The 13,316-nt window shown below is 45.6% G+C and overlaps 1 protein-coding gene across 9 annotated transcripts in view; it reads left to right on the plus strand.

The window, feature by feature from the left end:
- Nucleotides 1–13,316, plus strand: part of LOC107220658 (protein scalloped) — a 104,124-nt gene that overhangs the window by 82,283 nt on the left and 8,525 nt on the right. The gene's annotated exons all lie outside the window — the stretch shown is intronic.

Here is a 13,316-nt window from a genome sequence, read left to right on the forward strand (position 1 = left end):
GCGTGAGGATCGTTTAACTCGACTGCCCATCGATCCTCTCGAAACTTATTTCGCCCTCCCCGAGGTTCTCGCTCCTGCTCGAGAGGCCTCATTGCGTCCCTCGAGAGCCAATAAAGGATTAGCCTCTCCCTGATTAAATATCCCTAAGCAATTTATCGCCCCGCCGTCTCCTCCTCCTTCCGTTCCCGTATCTCTCTTCCTTTCTTTCTCAACTTCGATCGTTTCCGCATCTATTACGTTGCACGTGTATATGTTACGTATACACCTACATGTACAGGATTTAAATTTTACCCGCGTGTAGAATTACAAGCTACTCGGTATGTCGCGAATAATTCACACAGTGGATTTAAAATCCTCTCACTCTACGTAAAACGTGAATTTACAGCTTTTAACGCGTCTTCGGATAACAGTGTGCAATGCGATAGTATAGATATTCATTTTTACACTAGGCGAAATGTAAAATTTTAGTCTTATCGTCGCAATTGTCAATAGCATTGATCACTTTTTTCACAACCGATCGTCGCCGAGACGTAAAAAGTAATTTCTAAAATCTTTGTCCCGTTTAGTCGAGAGACGAAGATTTTTCCGCAACGATTAAAAAGGATAATCCGTAACTTTGATCACATTATCCGACAATAAAATATTTCGCGTTTTACCCTAGACCATCCATTGTTACATCACCGTTGCGGATATCGGTACAGCGCAAAATACTTACTGGCCTAGGAAAGATTTATAGCCACCTATAACAGTCGCTCGCGCATACTCGAAAAGCCAGCACGCGTCTGTACAAGGGTGTACATGTGCAGAGTGCACATCGAACGCGTTCACTCGGCCGAGAATTTCTTCCAGGGTCGTTAAAAAGCTGGGCACAAACGATCCTTGAAACGGCGTTCAGATATTTTCTCGAAGATTACTCCTTCGGGTTCCTCGGTAGAATCCGCGCATCTGCTTACACTCTACCTGCACGTGATGATACTTGGCCGCGGTATTCTTGTTTCTACACGCATCCGCGTGTCCATGCGCCCGTTGCAGATGTGCAGCAAGATTTTCCGCCGCGGTCGCCCGTAACGCGTTTCCATTATACGCGCACCCTTATTTACGTAATACGTAATATTACACACGTATACGTATCGCATCTGCGACTCGTCGGGGATATGTAAACGAATGCGCGTGTGTGTGTGTATGAATAATCTTTCCTCGAATATGGCGGGCCTTCTGTGTTATATCTTTCATCGAAGTGTCGCTTTTTCGCAAGACAGCTCTTTTCACACACGCAACATCGCGTGAGGTGTCTTCGATTCGTTTTATTGCCTTACTTTTTTATTCTTCTCTTCCTCGTCTTCTTGAATTTTATTTTTTTTTTTTTTACTCCTGTTGGTACAATTTTTATATCGTACAATTCACAGACACTTATTCCTCTGATTAGTTTAGCTGTAATAATTATATTGCTCGTAAAATTTTATAGCTGGAGTAAGGAGAGAGAGAGAGAAAAAAAGAAAGAAAGAAAGAAAGAAAGAAAGAACCAACAATTCCAATACAGGTGTATTTCGAATTTTAATTCACAAAAATAACGATTCGTCAAGATCGACAAGACGGAGAATAAAAAAAGTAAAATCTCCAGACACCCGGTATATATAAAATCGTATTGCTGTCGTCCAACCACCACTCTCTGCAACGCGTATACAAACATACGTGCATTATACCTGTAGAAGCTACCGGTCGCGTCCTTTCCGGATGTTCGCTTTAATGTAACGTGCAAATTGTCCCCCCCCCCCTCCTCTTCTCCCTTGGTTTCTCCCTTGACCCTTCTCCCTCCCCGCTCACACACGTTTAAACGAACATGTTATACGGAAGCAACGAACCGGATTGGCTACGCGCGTTGCCGGGAAAAGGTTAAAACGCCAAGCTCTCCGAAACTGTGTGTATTAGGTAGACGACTACGACGGGCTTCCCTCGCGCATTGCTTCCTCGTCGGCAGGCGTGGGCGTCCGTCCGAATGCTCAACCTCGAATAATGACCCATACTACCTGTAATACGCACCTTTTTCTCTTTCTCTCTTTCTCTCTCTCCTTCTGTTCGCTGTTTAACCATTCATCCGCATCCGCGGATCGCCCATCGCCATCCTTAAACGCGGGCGTGTGTATTCAGCTTTCAAATATTTGCGCAACGGATTTCCGTCCCGCGTCGCGTAATGCAATCGGTAACAGTTACCGCATGCGATGGAGAAAAAAAATTTGTAAAAATATTGAAAAATGATAAAACATTTTCTATGACTGTTGACAAAATTTGCGCTGTAGATTTCACGTACGTAAATCGATTCCCGTGCATACGGGGTGGTGGGGATTGCGTTGAAATTTATTTAAATTGTTAATTATTACGGAATATACGCTTTAGGTGAAGTGTTTTCATTTTCAACATATACGAAATAAGAATTTAGGCTGGAATTGAATTGCGACTTTCAATTTGTGCGATAAAATTTGATACCAAAGTGTAGGTGCGTTCATTTTGTACCATAAAATTGTGCCGAATATCGTTGCGTAAAAGAATAAAAATTGACGATAGGACGCGAAAGTAAAAAGAACTCTCAGCGTGTAGAGATTTTCATTTTACGTAAACTCGGATAGTGCAGCGTGGGTAATCTTTGGGGGACGTGGACGTATTTGGTGGCGCTTTAGGGGGGGGGGGGGGGGCGGAGGCGGTGGTGTCCAGTTATTGACCGGCGGTCATGGGATGGCGAATCTCTCCTCGTCCTCCTCGACGAAAAGGAGAGAGAGACGCGGGCACCTTGTAGTCGTCGTCCGTAGCCGAGACTATACACCTACTACTCCTTAAGGACGATCGCATGCAGCCTCTCGGCCTCGAGGGATTTTCCCCTTGTCCTCCTCCTCGTTCTCCGTAACCCTCAAAAGCTCGTTTCCAAGCCGTATTCATTCGTCATTTTACCGAATAAACGCACCTTGTGCTGTTTCACGGATTTGTGTACCTCCGTTGAATACGAAGATAAATTATAGGTACCTGGGCGTTTGATTTTCATTTTTATTTTTATTTTTTTTTGCACGTTTTCACGCGGAGGCACGGGAAGACAAATTTTCACTCGACGTGACGTGTGCAGGATTTGGAAACGGGAACGCGTCGAATGTCTTCGATCGGTTTTTCATCTCTCTGGCTGGGACAGCATGCGATGCCTTCGAGGCTTCTTCTTAGCTGTATTTTATACGGACGAGCTACGTGAACGATGTGTGTATATATATATATATTTTTATATTTTTTTATATATATTTTTTTTTTTACAGTCTTTTTTCAATGACTCAACAATTTCTCCTCCTCATAAATACATTATATACACATGTATATTGTGCACGATGCGGTTATTTTCGAGCGATTATCCTTGTACGTTGATAATTTTAATGCAGTGATGTAATTTGGTACAGAGCGGTGAAAGCGTATGTATAATTATCAGGGTGGAAAAAACAAATTGAGGTACCGTTCGTTTTTATTTATTTTATATATATATGTATATAAAACCGTGTCACTTTGGTGAAAAAACGCAAAACAAACTATCTTTTACCACAAAATTAACCCGTATTTACAGGTAAAATTGAAGAAGAAAATTATAAAAAGGCTTCAAGTGTCACAGTTTAAGAAAAATAATAAATCAAAGACAAATTCAAGCTATAAATAATGATACGGCGGGGATGAAAGAGTGTTTCTCGGTTTCTAAAAAAAAATGTTAAAAAAAAAATCCTCTAGAATTATTCGTCCAATCTTAATTCCCACCGTCGAAAAGCAAATAATTAATCAAAGCACGCACGTCGGCAGGTAACGCAACCATTAGCGTACATCTGATTTCCGTTTTAATTTGTCCCCCGCGGCCTGTGTAAGCTTGCTCGCAGCTCGATATAATCAGAATTAATTGCCTCCGCAACCAGGCTCGGCGGGCGAATTGAATCAATCCAATTCCGTTTACTGATAAATCAACAAACCAACCCTGGCCGCTACCGCATCATCCTCCGCGTGCATCGTGCACCTCGTCCGGATGCCAGGCCGCACCGTGACGCGCGTAGATGGACCAACAATCGACGTTGCCAGGAGCATTGCCGCATATTCGATGTTTGGATTGCTCATCCGGGCTTCCAGCGTAAATTTCGCGGTTTTCGAGCCAACCGTTCCTGAAATTCTCTCTTTGCTATATCCCGCGCGGAGGCCGGGATGGATCGGATTTATGGCGCTCCGCACGTACGGTTTCACGTGTGTCTATATATTTATATACTTACGCGCGTACGTACGTTGAAACATCCAACCGCAGCGTGCCGTGCAGTTCATTCAGAGAGAAAAGTGGCCAATCATCCGCGTCTAGGAGATATTCCGCTTCTGCAAACGCGTGGACGATGTTATTCAATGACAATGTATATCAAGCGTGACTTTATAGCCGCTCTTACGTACCGTAATAACCGATCTCTCGATCGTCACCTCTCAACGGGCAATGCAACGTTGCGAAAAAAAAAAAAAAAATTGCAACCGCCTTCGCGGATTCGAAATTTTGAATCAATGCGTTAATTCGACTCCGCATCGCCGACAACAACGAATCGCCTTCACCCCCCTCTTCCGTCGAGGTTTTTCGAACGAGCATATTCCACGGTTCGCCTCGGTCCGGTTGAATCCGTCGCTAGAATCCCGGGCGTTTCCATATTCCCGGGGTCGACAATGGGCGCCGAGGTCCCTGCAGCTCATCCCCGTTCCCTTCTTCGTCTCGCCGTAGTCGGCCCTATGTAATAATCTGCTTCGCATTGTCCGTCTTCTCGGTAGAACCGAGCGAGAGAGTCCTTTGACATCTCGCCGAGTTTAATTAAACGGGAGCGTAATGGTCCCGACCGGGCGGCGTGACCAAGATGACCGAAGCGACCCTGCACCGTGTCGCCGGCGGGATGGTCTTATACCTCACCCTCGACCCATCCCCTTCCGTACCCCTGCCATTCTCAACCGCCGGGACAATTTCGCACACCTAAGTATTTCGCGGAGGGGTCAGCGAATTTATTCCAATTCCTCGAATGCGCAAAAGCGCGAAGATCGTACCGCATGCTTCGTACAACGGTCAAGGTGCAAGCCCCCGACTTTCCTTTACGTACGAATAAAGACAAAGGAACAAAATTAAACCCCTCGAGTTTACTTCGAGTTTTGGTGGATAAGCTCGACAACCGGCTGCCGCTGCAGCGAGCTTTAACGACGGCTGATACGAAACTCGATCGCAGTTTGCGCGGGATGCTCGGCGATATTTGACTAAAGGATTCACCCCTCGTCTTATTCTACGAATTTATACATACGAGAATCTGTTCGTGTAACACCCGGGACACCGTGTTTAGCGTAGCGTCTTATTACTTGCCGGAATACGTGCGATATCGTTGTTTGATATTTATTGGCGCGCACGTGCCGCTGGCAAAATGACGGACAGACGAGCTCGGGTTTTATCATTTTTTTTTTAACGGCATTAGACGGGAATGACAATGGGAGGAGGTTGGGGGAGTCGAGGGTGCGTCGGGGCAAGTTTGCTAATTAATTATTCATCATCGCGACAAGAAACTCGTCGACGAGGCGTCCTAGGGACTATCTCTCCGCGTCTTCAACCTTAAAGGGAATAAATATCAAATGTGTATGTATAAACATAATGTAAAAGAAGACAACGAGCCGTGCGCTAATTAAAATACCAACTTCTCTTGGTTCGTCCGCCTCAAAGGTGCGGAGAAGTCGTAGGAGAGATGGAGAGAGAGAGAGAGAGAAAGAGAGGGAATCGCGAACCTCGAGCTACGCGGTAGGATAAACACATATTCACGTTGAGATTTACTCGTTACGGAAGTCGAGGGCATAAAGAAAAAGGTATACGCCCATATTTTAATTTATAACAGGTAGGTAGGGTATACCTGATATATGTACGTGTAATACAATCACGCGAAGATGAGACCGTTTGTGAATCTTGACGATAAAATTGCGGTAAAGATGCGCGCGCTGGGTATTTAAAATATAACAACTTTAATGTACTTTTTCCACATTTGCAAACGGAATATCTTGTCCGGTGACTGATACTTTTGATTCTTAAAAACGATGTACATATAGAGTACATATTTCTTGCGGTAAAGCTATCGTCGACAGTGTCATTCACCGCGCAGGATTATACCTGTATTTGGTAAAATAAAGTGTACGGCGGGAGAAGAAATAAAAAAAAAAAAAAAAAGGAAAATAAGAACAAGAATAAGAAGAGCTGACTGTTTCAACCAGCGAAACACCGAGCCGAGTACCGATTGAACGAATCATCGATAAGCAACCGGCTTACGGTATAAGGGTAGGAAATGGGAATTTTATTCGAGGGTTTAGGGTGGTGGAAGAAAAGAGTCGAACCGCCGCACGTATCCGTTTTCCTGGGGTAGAACCGTAGAGTTGAGTTGAGAAGTGACGGCGGGAGGAAGGCAGTGAGTTAGCGTGGTATCACGCGGTGTAAGCCAGGCGACGAGGGACGTCGAGGGGCGAGGGTGACGGGAGGAGGGAGGAGGAAGAAATGAGAGAAGGACGAGGGGGGTGGAGGAGGAAAGGCGGGTGCGAGAAGAAGAAGCCAACGACGCCGTTGCCGGCCGAGGTATAGTCGGCGGGTGCGGGACGGAAACGCGGCCAAGCCTCGGATCCTGACGGCGAGGGGGTGGATGGCGAGGGGCGAAGGATGGCGGTGGAACGAACGGCGAGGACGAGAGAGTGGCGGAGAGGGGGGTGGGGGTGGGGGCCGGCCGCCTCCAACCCCCCGAAGGGTGGCGAAACTATGCGAAGAATCTGCAATTAGTGAACAGGGAGAGCGGAGAGTGCGCGGCGAGGCGAGGCGAGGACGTCGACGGGGAACGAGAGGGTGGGGATGAAGGGGGGGGGGAGGTGGGTGAAGAAAATGGAAAGAACGGAAGATGGATGGAATGGTGGTGCCGCCGACGCCGCCGCCGCTGGGTTTCGAGTGGGGGATGTGCCGAGTCGAGGGGAAGGGGGACGATAAGACGCCCGGAACGACGAAGACGACGACGGAGGTCACCGTGTCAGGGTGATGCGATCTTTCTGGCGTATTTCATACTGCTTATGTGCGTACGATTACTTTGGGTATCGTGTAACGCATGCGCGTGTTATAAGGACAAAAAAAGCTGGTGTCTGGTGGAAAACTCGAGGAGAACGAGGAAAGTGCAATCGCCGATTCATCGCCCGTCGACACCAAGACCTCATTCCCAGCTGCAAATTGATGTAATTTGTTTTGTTTTTTTTTAATATTTTTATTACACCAGAAACGGTGTGCTTAAAGGAGGTTTCTACTACTTTGTTGGGGCGAAAAACGTCGAATATAACGTGTTGAATTTTGATAATGCTTTTCGTTTCTCTTTGATCCAGGGGAGGGTTGAAGGACTGGAGCTTGAATTAAAAATTCAAATCCGTCCAGTTTGCGCCCCAACACACAAATCACACACCTATACCGTACATACGACTTGTTATCGCATACCGTTCGACAACACGTTCCCATGTCGTCGAATTTTCTTGGCATCGCGTGCAAGAGGGTTGCACGCTGCATCCGTAGAGGCGTGTATAATATACCTGGCCGAGGCGCATTCCACGCGAAATGGGGTATATCTTGGCTTTTGATGTTCGACGATTGGACTAATTGGACAAACTACCCCCGCGCGAACGGTGCTCAAGGTTGAAGTACTCCCGAGGACTTGGGAGGACGATGAGGTCCTGTTTGCAAACCATTCATTAACGTCCTACCTACCAGTCTCGGCAGTTGGCTGGTTAGCGGTCGTAGCGGGGCTATTGGAAGAGAAACAATTCTCCTCCTAGTTTATACCCGCACAAACATATATTTCGTATGTACCTGAAACGTTTCCAGTTAACCGTCTCTAGCCTCCTTTGCGGCTAACGCGATAGTGAAAGGATACGTTACCCGCACCGTGACCGCGGATAAGTTTACATGCCTTGCAACGTTTCACGCCTAGCCCGCGTACTCGTACGTGTTTCTGCATGCGTGCCGCTATAATCATCGACGTCGATAAGTAAGCTGTAATCAATCATTCGATACGGAGACGGTCGTACCTGATCGAGCACCAGCTGCATCCTTGGTGTGTTAAATTGAGCGTGAGAATGAATTGAAAAAAAAAAAAACAAAAAATCAACTCCTGCTCGACTTCGACTTCGGGGTACAGATTACTACACGCACCGTGTCCTGTTTTATACAGTCGGACGTATAGTATGTGTACAGCGTGTGCGCGACAATAGAATTTGGCATGAATAAATGACGCGCGACCGGCTTATACTCCCGTGAACCGTTGGAAAGCTCGTTTAAAGAACCTCGCGAAAAAGTTTACCCCCAAACTACCCTGATCTCGACGTATGCACGGTCGAGAACCGGGAAAACCCCGTAAACGGAAGGAAGAGGGACCTCTGAGCTAACCTCTCCCCCACGGACTAAGAATTCGTCGACGGAATTCCCGAGATTCCGTAGCCTCGGCTCCTACGTCACTTCCTGTTTCCGAATCCCCCGAGAACGAACGACGACGACGACAACGACGTCGACGTCGCCGTCGGGTACGCCGAGAAACGTCCGGCGGTCGGCAGTTTTTGGAGGGAAACGACGACGACGACGACGACGACGGTGACGACGCATCGGGAAGGTGCGGAATGCTCGGGGAGAACTCGTCGGGAAGAAGGTTCATGGCGGAGCCATTTAACGGTCTTTGCGAAATTGAGTCATCACGCGGTTCGCCTGGAATTTCGAATATTTTCCTCCCGATTCCCACCCCCGACCTCCCCTTTCCCCGTCCCCTTATATCCTTTCCCTCCTTCATCCCTTCGCGAACCTCCGTCCTGTCGCACCCTCTGCGACGACGCTACCGACCCCCTGAACACCGGGAATCATCCCCGCGCCACCCCGTCAAGACGGCGAAGGTCGATCAAGCGCTTTTTTTCATCACGCAAGGGTTTAATCTCGGAAAAATACCAAATTCGACCCACCGCATGAAACTTTGCTCCGAAAATGCTTTTTTTCCCTCCGTTTTTCCCACCAAAGATAAAGAATTTATTCTCGTACGCGTTTCAGTGTCTACACATGGATGAGAATTTTGAAAAATTCTTCCGGCAACTAAAAACGAACTGCTTAAGCCAAACAACCTCCCTTTTTTTTTTTTCTTTGCATATCTTATTGTTTAGCCCGATTTGAAACTCGCAAGAGTTGTATTTCAAGGTTCTACGAAACATCTCGAAGAATGTGTAAAATTTTCAACATCCTCAAAATTGTAAACGATCGCCATTTCAAAACTGAAAGTGAAAAAGTTCTCATAAGGTTACCGGGAACATCGTCTAAACGTATACAATCGTCTATCCGTAGTTACTAATATTTTTGGCGGTACCCCGATGTAAGTTTGTTTGGCATCGTTGTCGCAAAGATAAATATGTTTCCAAAATTTTTATCTTTTCTCCTCGCAACAGCAAACGTATCCCCCAAACTACACGGCAATTTCAACAAAACGCTCGTGCGTGAAAATCCGAGGAAAGTAACTCAAAGGCAAAATCATCGCGTCGACGAGCATCGCGGTTCACGAGTGCAGCCTGAAAAGCTTGAAAGGGTAAGCGTCGATCCGAGGGTCTTAATTTAGATAAGATAGCCGAGCAAAGAGCGAGCAGCGAGATGTATCCAAGCGGTGCCTTGACGTTTGTTACTCTAGTCATTCTCCACGACCGGTTCCAGTACTGTTTATTTATTGGGACGATAAGTAAGGTGGAGAGATTAACCCCCCCGGGTCATCTGGTGTAATGGATCGGATCGACGAAGGCATTTCGGAGCGTCGCGACGCTACGCCTCGCCGGGTCGGAATATCGGGACGATTCGGTCGCGATTTTATTTAACTTTTGTTTCATTTATTTATTTTTTGTTTTTTTTTTTCCCCCCCTCAAACTTCTAACTTATCATCGGGGGAAATAAATTCAGACGATATGTCATCGCGTTTAGACAGCTTGAATCGGAAAATTTAATATCTTACTACAGGCTATGTGTCTCGACTTTTGAATGATACCGAGTAACTCCTGAGAGGAAGGGACGCTGCGGGGGTGAATCTGCCTTCCTTTGAAAGCAGGGTTTGCCTCGACCTCGATACTTTCCACCTCATTCACCCGCTTCTGGCGCTCTTCCCTTTACAGGTACAAAATTAATTAAAACTGAATTTCGAAGCGACTTTTCCCCGGCGTGCTCGGATCAACGTATAGGTATACCTGTAATACCCGGATAGGAAATTTCATCTGATGTTCTCGCCATTAAATCTCTATACAAAACCGACTTGTCATTGTATCCGTTGAACCAAAAATAATCTCTAGGTTGTGTAAACTGCCAGATGATACTCGCTGGACTCGGAGTCGAGTAAAATTTGGAAAAAATATACTTTGCTCAACTCGGAATCGTTATTTCGTAATATCGTAAGTTTGGTTCGCGACTCGCCAGACCAGTCGTATGCATTCTCACTAATTATTATATTACGAATGACGTTTAGTCAGAAGCGGTTTAACAAGACGCTGACTACTCTGCAGAGAAAGAGAGAGATCAACAGCTGTTATCCTGCGACCTGCTTCGGGGTAGCGGTGCTTGAAAGTTTCTTCATCAGTGAGGCTGCATTCCCAGCTTGACTTTTTTGGTCACGCTTTATGCCTGCTGCAGAGCACGGAAATAAATTTATTGCGCAGCCCGGACGTTTACGCTTAATATTTTCTAGCGCTTGCGGTAAAAAAAACTGTTCCAGACGTCAATACAAACAACGGCCAAATTTTGCTACAAAGAGAAAATTAAAAATACACTCGTACCAAGGCGCTCGTGAAAATCGTGAAGTTTATCGGTCGAATTGAGTCCCGCTACCGTCGTATTCACCCTATTATACCCCTTACATGATTTTTATGAATACCTATCGCCGTTCCTATTTCACTGACTTGTGCACATATGGATGTGTAATATAGGTATGTAGGTACCTCGATAAAGATTTGATCGCTGGTAAATCTGCGCCACGATAAGCTGGTATGTACTTGTATAGAAATGGCTCTGTTCGCGGTTCGCTCGGTTCGATTTCTCCTTCTCGTATCGCTTCCTGCAGCATAGTTGCATGATGCATTATATATATACGATGATGATGACGATTATGATCATGTCAGATTTTTTTTCAAGAATAGAACTAAGCCTTCAATAATTACATAATATATAATTCGTCGATCGGAAGTGCAAACGTCATTTCGCCCATAGTTTATAAACTGGTTCAGGATATAAATAAATAAACAAATATATATAATACGTATATCTGTATACGTCGAGTCGGAGATTGAAAAATATCCGAATAAACCAGCAGAGCGGAATGATCGTAGACAAGTGCGACAGAAATCCTTGCCCAGTAAATTTCATTCGTACAATCATTGCCATGTACCGCAGAGATTAAATCTGCATCATATACCTGTTCCGGACAGGCAATAAACTCAATTTATCTTTATCGACTGTAAACTGTGCCGTGCTAAAACCTTATCATCCCAAGCTGACGGTGACGCAGTGGGGTTGCTTATAAATACACGTGTACGTAATACGGTCTGTAAGGGTATCAAATAAATTGTAAACCTTACACCCTGTGGATAAGGTTATATTGTACATACCCGATTACATTCACGCGTTTAAAAAAAAATCTTTTCCTGCTCTGTAATATCGGTAGAAAAAATAATATTCTGGGTACTTTAAAACCACATCCGACGAATCCTGCGATATATTTCCGGTCACTGGTTATCTGGAGGAACTGGAGGAACTGGTTCGACCGCAGATGGGTGTGGATTTATATTTTAATTTAAATTTTTTCCCTCTTTTTTCACCAGCAGTCGAGCGGTGTCTTTGTTATACGCCTGATATGCACGGTGCGATTCATTGACCTGTTATAACCGAGTATCGGATGAAACGGGAATCAATTACCGTTGAACGGCAAGCGAGGTGTGTCGGTTCACGATTCGAAAAATAGATGTGAAAAATGAACGCTGTCTAGCCAGCCAGTCGGTTTCAGACGGATGGAAAAGTGTTTGTTTGAGGTTCTCAAGCCGGAGCATCTGTTTCGCATCAATTTGATAGTTCTGTGTTGCTTTGTTTCCTATGAAAGCACCGAGGGGAAAAGCTAGATTCGTTTGGATTCGGGTTACAGTAATTATCGTCGAACAAAAATAGTACATCGTGCAACGAGTGGGCAAAAGTCACGATTCCTAATCAGTGCGGATATCTTACCAACTCGGAATTTTTCACAGTAAAGATGTAGAATTACGCGATTTCGGCCGCCTGCCGAACATTAACAAAATACGCCATTTCCCGAAGCAAATACTCGTACAGTGGGTAAAAACAGTTTTTTCACTCTAGTGAAAAAATTGTTTGCTATTTCCCAACGCTCACGTCATTCGTTGTTTTTATTGCGCATGCTATACCCAAACATTATACCGCACGCAATGAGCATGGGTGAAAGTGACAAGAAGCGAACTACGTTGGCAGACCGGAATATCCGTATCCCCTTCATAATTTCTATATTCTCCTCCGGATAAATGAAAACGCTGTTTCGAACTCTCGAGGCTGCGGGGTGCGTGCAGGTATTCTCGCATTATTTTCTCCTCGGCATCTCTCCTCTGCTACTCCTGCTTCTTCTCGCAGGCGTGTAGTTATAACGCACAAACGTAAATATAGATTCGTCCAGAGGACCCCGTTTCGTTCGTTGGCTCACAGTTTGTTCGTTTGTTAAGTCGAGGCTGCGCTTTCGCCCCGGCTTCACCCGGTTCTGCAGCACTTACCAACATCACACGCCCGCTTAATTATAGACTATCGAAGACGTTAGCCGCAGAGGTTCAAGTGGCCATAAAGAGGGAACCGGGCCCCGCTCCTCTCTCCTCTCTCCTCTCTCTCTCTTTCTCGTTCCCTCTGCTCTCCAGACCCGAACTCGGAGAGAGTTGAATTCGTGATTGCGGGGTATCTTGACCGGAGAACCAAATTGAGCTAACTAGCAAATGGAACCAATAATACCCATCGAGTTGAGCTCCTAGTACCCCAATCTCGAGAGTGCGTTGAGATTCGGGGGGGCCTCTGATCCGGGCTTTTGATCATGGAATCAAATCCGTCAGACCTCAAACTACGCAGTTATACGTTGTACGGTTTATTGGGACAAACAAAAAATACCTTTCATTTTTTCTTCTTCTTTTTCTTCTTCTTCTTCTTCTTTTTCTTCTTCTTCTTATCAAGGATTTGCTAAGTCTCAGGAACAATT

The sequence above is a fragment of the Neodiprion lecontei genome, chromosome 6 (genome assembly GCF_021901455.1).
Source record: "Neodiprion lecontei isolate iyNeoLeco1 chromosome 6, iyNeoLeco1.1, whole genome shotgun sequence".
Lineage (NCBI taxonomy): Eukaryota > Metazoa > Arthropoda > Insecta > Hymenoptera > Diprionidae > Neodiprion > Neodiprion lecontei.